This window comes from Pinus tabuliformis, chromosome Q (genome assembly GCF_031772625.1).
Source record: "Pinus tabuliformis cultivar Carrire ecotype Pingquan chromosome Q, CPIR1, whole genome shotgun sequence".
Classification (NCBI taxonomy): domain Eukaryota; kingdom Viridiplantae; phylum Streptophyta; class Pinopsida; order Pinales; family Pinaceae; genus Pinus; species Pinus tabuliformis.
Genome location: NC_142296.1, coordinates 36535747 through 36545299, shown reverse-complemented (window position 1 = coordinate 36545299; position 9553 = coordinate 36535747). Strand labels below are relative to the sequence as shown.

The window sequence follows — 9553 nt, the reverse complement described above, 5'->3', positions numbered from 1 at the left end:
GAAGTCGTCACTAAGGGAGGATAGGCTCTATTGCCTCCTTCCTTCTCCTATTGTGTCATATTTGTACATCCTTCAATCCTATCCCAAGTTGTTCTTAAGGGGGGGATGTTAGGATATTCCGACACATAGGAAATAGTTAAGTATAACTTAGTCTAGTGTAGAGTTAGGTAAAGTGTGTTTCTTTACTATGTACTTTTGTAACTTACAATCCAACGGCCACGATATGTTCTAGACATGAAGTGATCTAACGTTTCATTCTCTCCTCAGTATTATTGACACTTGATCAATGGCTTAACACCTGACTGGTCCCTGATCTCTATTTAAAGAGCATGGAGGGTCATTTGTAGGGTGACCGTTCATGAGAGAAGCTTATGTAAATTTTCTTTCTTTTACATTAATAAATTGCCTGAAGTGGCCATGTTAGCTCAAGTTGTGGATTGTTTTCCTTTTTGAGGGTTTTAACCACGTCAAGAATACTGGTGTATTGGTTTGTGATCTGTTTGTGAGCGGTGTCCTTTGGTGTTCTATCTGATGAACTTACCCTGTACATTCCTACACCAAGATCTTCCAAGACCTCTTGGCCATATGCTTTTGGTGTTTTCGTAACAACTTTAACTCGTGAATTGCAATAAGCCTCCGCAATAACAAGTCTCCACCTTGCTACACAATACCTCACTAGATTTTCTCCAAAATTTGGGCTTTTAGCATCTTCTTGGTTCTCTTCTCTAGAAATTGCTGCAAATCTTCTCACCTTTCTTTGTTGTAACCTGCACAAAGAAAACAATTCGTTTACCAAATCTCCAATCAACTTGTACCTTATTGTGTTGTTACTCCACACTATCCACAATAATCTTCTGTCCTCTGATACCAATCTGTTGATTAAACAAAAATGAAATTCACAAAATACACAAAAACATAAATTTAGTACGTTCATTTAACCAAAATTATTGCTCGATATTCTATTCATCTTCAACTCAAAACTAATACTAATTATGGTAAAGCTTCACCCACGCTGAAGCTCTATGTTTCATCTCTTTGTTACAACTAATTCCATGGCTTGTATATATAAACACTAAACTTGCTAAACATATGCTCATACAACCTTTGACTTAAATTAGCTTTCTTCACTTTTCTATCGAAAACCTAAACTTCTAGTATAATTTTCACTTAGCTTAACCGATCTAAACTTCATGTCACTTAACCGATCCATATACATGTAGGCTATTCCTATTTCAGACCCTATTGCAAAATAAATGCCCCCTGACATGGGCCCGATATAACACCATATAACACGCCGCGTGAGGTGATGAGAGAGAAAAAAAAACGTGCGGTGTGTTATATGGTGTTATATCGTGCCCATGTCAAGGGACATTTATTTTGCAATAGGGTCTGAAATAAGAATAGCCATACATATATAACGGGAATAATTATCTCCAAAAAAAAGGGGGTTTCGTCATTAATTGATACCCATGTTCTCACCATAGATTCCGAGGTCTCTACTAGCCGTGTATGAATGTTTTGATCATCACAGTGAACCCCTTCTTTGGAAATCAAAGAGCCATGCTCATTCTTAATTATTTATTTTATTTCCAAACTTCGGAAGGAGATAAACTAATGTCTTAAATATTGATCTTGCATTAAAAAAAACTAATTGGGTACGAGATAGAATAAATAATTCAAACATCCCTTTCAACTTTTCAACCGAGTGGTCCCTTGCAATGAATGTGTGGAAGCTTCCTCTACAGCGTATTATTGCCAGCTGCCATGGTTGGTGTGAGCTAAGAATTTAAGAGGGTGCTTGCAACTGGTTGGACCAATTGCAACACTCCCATAAATGCCACTCTCAAATGTTGTTCACAGACATTTATGAGCCTACCAGAAAATGCTTAACGCTTACCGCTGCTAATTCAAAACTACGTTGAAAAGGTGATGTTTAACTATTCTAAATTTTCATTTTTTATTTACATTTGGTTCTATAATTATTTTCATTTTTTATTTAAATTTGGTTATATAATTGTTTATGAGATAATATTTAGTTTTTTAAAATGTATTTTTTAAATATATAAATAAATTTAAAATTAGTTTAAATACTTATAATAGGCAAATTTCAGAGCTCAATTTGTAATTCTAGCCCATCTTTGTCCGATTTTAGACAAAACCATGACAGATTTAAACTATTGCATAAAAAAAATGGTGTATACATAATAAGGTCTGTTGAAAAAAGTTTGAAATTTATTGCATAGTCCTTAGCATTGTATTTCAATGCCTTCTTTCGAGGAAAGTGAGTGTTAACAAAGGGAGTAGTCTAAGTGACAGTGTTAACAAAGGGAGTAGTCTAGGGATTTTTTTGTTTTTATTTTACCGAAATTGATAATATAATTTTTTATAAATTGTGAATTTTTTTGAATATGTAAATAGATTTAGTACACTGAAAATTTTCTGGAGATTACATGATCTAAAAAGATTTAAAGATGGTGCTAAACAGTTAGTTGGAAAAGACAAAAAAAATTGGGAAGAATCACTGTGTATTTTTCGTACTTCTAGAGAAGTAGAATTGGAAAAACATTTTATTTTGGAATGTGATACTTTCAAAGACATCAGAAACAGTTACAACAATATATTAAGATCCTTTCATTAGCAGTATCTTTTCGGTTAAGAGATTGTTTGAAAATTAAATCAACTTATCATTAATTTGAATAATAAAAAAATTAAATTGCAAAAAACAAATAGCAAAAAAATATAATGATAATTAAAATTACATTCATTGGAATCTTAAAATTACAAAAAAAATCACTAAACAAAAGCAAAAACGACAAGCAAATGCTAATATCCACAATATAGTTCCTGGCGGCGTCTTTGCAAGGACGACATTTCCCAAAAACTATATAGTAGTTGATGTTTGCCATTAACACACCTGAGAGACGGGTTAAATTTGATGGGTGACCCTACCTGTCAAGGAATTTTTTTATGACGTTTTTATTTTTAAATTGCTCATCATATGATTTTTAAAATTTATTTGTACAAGTTTCATCTAATTTCAAATTGTACACATAATTGTTCAAATTTTCCATTCTTTGTTGTACCATTCGGCTTAAGTCTCATTGCTACACTTTGTTTTGAGACCTGCTGATCAAATTTTTCTGCAAATTTTCCAAATTGTTCAAATGTTCTGAGTTTTTTTGTTTAAAATGAAAATAGTGATAAAATAGATGGGAAATATATATAGAAATATATATTTACACAGGAATAGAAGTTAAATACTCAAAGAAATATAAATCAAACACTCAAAGTTGTTCCTCTGTCGAAGTATGAGGATTTGGCTGCAATCTTATTCTTCTCCATCCCTCAATTTGCTACGCAAAATTTACCGAAACTTCTCCTCACATTCACATGAATCTAAATCGACTCTACTTTCGAATCTCAACAAATCTTAACAATGTCGGATCCTTTTCCACTCTCATTCTTGTTTTGGTGGCTAGCAGCAATAAATAGCAGCCGTTCTCTTCGCAGATCAACCCACAGGATCGATCGATCGAGTTGCGGGTAGAGATGTCCCCTTACTGGACCCAGCAAGAGAAATAATTTGTTTGTCCCTGAGCAGTTGATTCAGAGTCTTACATTTCGATTTCATTTCTCATTTAGGATTCTTTTAATTACACACGTCTAAATAGACCAACGCTAATCTACGAAAATCGATTTTATTTTATTTGGAATGAGGATAACCAGACTTGTAATTCGTTTGATTAAATTTAAATATCATCTATCATAGTCGTGCGGCTCGTTTTTTGAATTCGAAGACGTCAAAACAGGGTTTATTTAATTTGATTAGAGTAGTCCGGGTCGTTTCTTAAATTCCAAGACAACAAAACAAGGTTTAATTAATTTGACTTCTAGTTTTTTTCAAGGAGCCTACAGATCTCTTTTAATTAGAGAGCCTCGGGGCGGAATCACACACTAAATCGAAATTTATTTATGATTTCAAAAAGAATTCAAATCATTTTACCTAATCTTTATCACAGTATCTATGTTTACTTAACATATATTTAAAAGAGCTATTGCATTTTTCAATTTCAAAAATTCTCTCTGATAAATTCCAGAAGGTACCTTAAAAAAATATTGCTCCATTGTAGCAGTGATCATTCGGCCCTTTGCACACGGTCTGCAGACGCTATATACTCCCAAATTCGTTGAAAGCGAGGTAGAAATTAATGAACAGAGCATCCTAGCCTAGAAATTTTGAAAATAATTAATTAACCAGAAACAGAGCGCAATTGTTATTCATAAAGAGATCAAATAGACATTGCAGTCGTTGTTTATAAAGAAATCAAATCCACAGAAAATCACAAATAACAAGCCCGAGGTAGTTACCTTGCACATATGATTTTGTAAAAGTATTCACTCGTGCACCCAGCGCTCTGCCCTCAAAGCTGGAAGGAAAAAACTAAAAACAAACAAACAAAGAAGAATTAGTGCAGAAACATTTAAAAATAACCAATGAATTGTTAAAACCAAAACCAAAGAAAAATAGATTCCGATTGCTGTCCATATATCAAAAAACTACAGCACAGATTTCATCTCTCACCTCATCAATCCATGGAGAAGAGGAATTTGTGTCGCCCAATTTGATTCACCCAAATAAATATGTCCTTCTCCTCTGCACTCGGTGGTTAATTTACATATAGACCACACATAAACATAACAAGAACAACATCATACACAGCAGAAACACACAAGGAAGACTATACACAAAGAACAATAGCATGTGAAAATAATGTAGAAATAGATTTAGTTATGGAGCGGTTGAACAGAATCAGTTGTTAGTTAGGAATTGGTTGACAGAAGTAGTTGTGTGTTTCTGCCTATAAGTGTGATGTAATTGAGTAAAGAGAAATCAATAAAGTTTGTGAGTTTCTGTTTTTAATATGGTATCGGAGCTCAGGGTTTGAGCTGGGGCCAGAGGGCAGGTGAGGAAGGCCGAGGTTTGTGCCACCTGCGTGGAGCCCAGCAGAGGAATAGAGCCGTGAGTCGTGTTGGTGGAAAATCCTGTGTGTTGGCGTGTAGAACCTGAGCCGTGAGGCAGAGAACCTGAGCCGTGAGGCAGAGTCGAGTTGCAGCGTGTTGCTGCCTGAAGGCTGTGTGAAGAGTGCGCTGGAGAGTGAGCCGTGAAGGCTGTGTGAAGCCGAGTTGGTGAGCCGTGAAGGCTGTGTGAAGCCGGTTGTTGAAGGCTGTCCAGAACCGTTTGCTGGAGTTTCTTTGATTTTCTTGAAACCTGTGTGTCATTACTGTGTACCGCGTCGTTGTCCAAGTGTGAGGCTAGCTTTGGAGCGAAGATTGAAGGCGTGAGAGGCTGTCCGTGAAGTATTGCTGTCTGTTGCAGTGGAGAGGGCGTGTTGCAGCGTGAGAAGCCGTGAAGTCTTACTGTTTGTTGCAGTTGGTGAACCTGTCGTGCAGAGAGCCGCAGGTGAAGTGTGCATATCGCACAGTCAATTGCCAGAAGACGTGAGTAACAATGGCGCCCTCTAAGCGTCTTAGCATTCTTGAGAAGCGGTTTTGTGAACCTTATTTCGTTGCTGTTTGAAGTCAAACGGAAATCTGAGCAGTCGTGCAGCGCTGCCAGAAGTGAAAGACGTGTTGTGTGAAGACCAGCGAGAGTCCGTTGTGCAGAGAGTGTGTGTTTTTTGTTGTGTGAGGTTTATGTTTTGATGATGTGAGAACCCTGTGCTGTCGAAGACTGGTGCTGTCAAAGACCAAGGAGAGCAAAGAGAAGCTGTAGAAAAGGCGTTTTGTTTGAAGTGTGATAAAGCTAACTGAGATGTCTATTTTTTTAGACTTTTTTGACGATGATCCTTTTAATGATCATTTTTTCATGAATCCATTTGGGATTAGCAGTATTTTGGAGTCCATTGACAAAGAGTTTCATGTTGTTGAGGATCACGTTGTTGAAGAAATCACTCATGTTGTTGAGGATCACGTTGTTGAAGAAATCACTCATGTTGTTGAGGATGTTGAAGAAATCACTCATGTTGTTGAGGATCACGCTGTTGAAGAAATCCCTCATGTTGTTGAGGATCACCTTGTTGAAGAAATCACTGAAATTAAAACTTGCCCGGTTGTTCGAAGTTTTATTGGATCTACTTTCAAAGATGACTGCATTTTGGTGGATCCTTCGTTGGTTCCTCATGGAAAGTGGGGAGAACATGAATTAAATTACCTCGTTCGAGATCTTGCATTGCCTCTCAATCCAAAAGAGGTTGTTGACCTTAAGTATGTACGCAAGGAGCACAGGCATTTCATAAGGAAACCCAAAAAGGTGAAGATGAAATTGCACCAGCAATGGAAAAGGAACAAGCATGGACCTTTTAATAAGAAGACAAAAATGAAATGTTTTGTTGTAAGCCTAGCTGAGACTTAGACCAGCAGGCAAGTTAAAGTTTAAGTTAAAGTTTAAGTCGTCATTATTAAGAATATATAGTTTGTTATATAGTTGGAATTAAGGGGGAGTGGTAGAAAGGTATTAATCCCAACTACCCTCTGTTAATGCAGTAGTTAGAGCAATCTAGAGAATACAGCATATATTCCAAGTACAAGTTCTAGAATTCAGTTAGGTATGGTAGAAAATCCATTTCTCCATTAAGGGAGGATGTGAAAATAATGTAGAAATAGATTTAGTTATGGAGCGGTTGAACAGAATCAGTTGTTAGTTAGGAATTGGTTGACAGAAGTAGTTGTGTGTTTCTGCCTATAAGTGTGATGTAATTGAGTAAAGAGAAATCAATAAAGTTTGTGAGTTTCTGTTTTTAATATAGCATACACAGCAGAAATGCACAAAGAAGACCATAAACATAGACAGAAACCAAAACAAAGGGGTTAAATTGAATGCGGAAGTCTGGCGAACACCAAGGCTGCAAGGCAATTGAACGAGAAAGATAGCGAATCATTAGCGATTAGAAATTTATCTGGTAACTGTCCTTTCTCTCTAAATGCTCAAGTGCTAAACCCGAAGGCAATTGAATGCGAAAATCCGCAGATCTGATAGCCATCCGAAATTTATCTGGTCACTGTCCTTTGTCCCTAAATGCTAAACTTGCAAGTTGCCGCCGACCGGAGATTATACGGTATAAAAAATATATAACGTAAGGTTAAATATATATATATATATAAATTAAAAGAAAAAAAAAAAAAAAAAAAAAAATTAAACTTTTAACTTTTAAACATGCCCGTCATATTGACATTTTTAAAAATTAATGGCAATTACACATGACGTGGAGATTTTAAACTAAAACATATTTTACGGATAAAAACTAAATACAGGTATACTGACGTAAAATTTAACCCCTGCTGAGAGATCTCTGGAGGACTCACATTCGTACAATTGATACAAGATAAGGTGTTAATGTGGTTTAGGGTTTCGTGACGACAGTGCGCAAATTTGTCAAATTTCAATTAATCATATATCATGGTGATACTAAGTCCAACCTATCCTGCACGAATTTACATGTAATAAAATTGAGACAGGTACCACTAAAGCAGCTTTAACATTTGACTATCGACCATGATCAGGTTTAACTCCCCTCTACCCTTGGGAACTTAGTGTTGTATTGCTTTAACTCCCCTCTACCCCTATATATATGCACTTGGGAACTTAGTGTTGTGATATATATTTCCTTTGGACAGTATATAAAATGGGATATATATCTGAATATTATAATGGTATATAGTTCACATCCTATTATATATATCTCACGTCATATACCAAATATAGAAAAAGTGAATAGTGCATATAGTTACTATAGGAAGCTGCTTCTTCATATATTATTATTTCTTTCCTAGGTTGTGCGAAACTATAATGATCTCATTTCCGGTCAGGTCGGATTATCAACAGATTTCGATCATATACATATTGATTATTATGTTATAGAATTGTTTAACTTTTGATTGTAAAAAATTTGATCGGTCTCATTTTTGGAGTAAATACTCCATTCATTATCAAACACCAGAAAGCTTGGTAGTGTGGAAATATCTTACATTTTGATCGTTGATATAGGCTTAATTCCTTTGCAGGATAGCATAGCCTATAAATGAAATTGAACCTAATAAATGAATTGATTTGATTGATTAGACCATTCAGTTTTAATATTCATATGATGCTGGCATGTTGGGTGTATGCCACAGTTTCTCAGAAATAAGATTTTTACAGTTCAGGTATGCGAGATCAAAATCGAAGGTAATCAGAAATATCTGACATGCTATTTCGCATTATTTCTTCTTCTTTTTTTCAGGACAGAAAAAGCATAATTGTATTTATATAAGAAATATAAAAGAGTCAAAATGTACATTCATTCGAAACTAGCATATTTCCCAAAGATCTGAAACTGCACATTAGAAGAGCCATATCTTGAAATAGCGAGATCAAGCCTATGAAAACCGCGGCGATAGAGTAAAAAGAAACAAGCGTCGAAATGAGACCATATCAATAGAAGACAATAAACAAAATCAAGATCTCGACATAAAAGCCCGCAGCCTGCATTCACATGAGAAACTTATGCAGTCCAAGATGCGCCGAGAGATTGAGATGAAGCCTGTTCAGCCGAAACACGAGAACATAGAAACCAGCATCATATATAGCAAAAGTAGAAAAGACAAGTAGAACTATGAAACAGAAGAGAAGACCCAAGAGAAGCCATCAATCTACAAAAGAGAAAACTAGAAGTCAGGAGGGAAAAATTCCTGTATGGGAAAGGTATTTCTACCAAAGGAGACTTGAAGATGCCAAAACCCCGGAGCTGCTTGGAGACCTTTTTTTTATAAGGAGTCAGCCATTTGATTTTGTTCCCTGCAGATGTAATTTACTGTGCCACCTTTTAAGGAGTTCCAAAAAAAACTGATCTGATCTAGCCACCCTACGAGATGAGGCCTGGAGATGGAATTTTTCCCAGCAACATAATCCACCAATACTTTTGAGTCTCCAAAAATAGAAACATCTTGAAGATTCAAAAAGAGACAGAAACTCAATAGACCTGCGAGAGCCATCACCTCAGCCAACATATTGGTACCCCTCCCCCCATTCCAATGAATAGAGAAAAGACTGTCTTCATTTGCTAAAATAAGAAAACCACAGCCACATAACCCATTCTGCTCAGCACCATCGAAAAACGCCCTAGGCAGAGTAGAAGATACCTGTGAGAGATTTTTACCAACCTGCTCCTTCTGCTTGGAAGAGCAATGTGGAATTTCCTCATAGCGAGCATTAATGATGAAGAAGATTTCCATAAAAGGGACCCTTTTGTCATTGAAGATATAGTTGTTCTGCCACTTCCAAATGCACCAGAAAGTAATGATAAAAATTGATCTCCATGAGGCATTTTGTTTGCTGCACCATAGAAATGCTTCATTTATCGACGCATGAGACATGTGCTGGATACCAAAACATTTCTCCAGGAGCAGCCATAATTGACGAGTGCCTTTGCAATTTAAAAATAAGTGTAAGTTATCCTCCTTTGCTGATCTGCAAATGGGGCAAAACCCCGGACCCTGCCATCCACGCTTTTTTAGA

The 9553-nt window shown here is 36.1% G+C and overlaps 1 long non-coding RNA gene across 1 annotated transcript; it reads right to left on the bottom strand.

The window, feature by feature from the left end:
* Positions 1 to 4101: 4101 nt before the first annotated feature.
* LOC149218159 (uncharacterized) lies at positions 4102 to 4756 on the bottom strand. Its single transcript, XR_016248609.1, has 3 exons — positions 4583 to 4756; positions 4369 to 4441; positions 4102 to 4227 (listed from the first exon to the last, which is right to left on the bottom strand). It is a non-coding gene; the product is annotated as an uncharacterized LOC149218159 (long non-coding RNA).
* Between the last annotated feature and the right edge of the window lie 4797 nt (positions 4757 to 9553).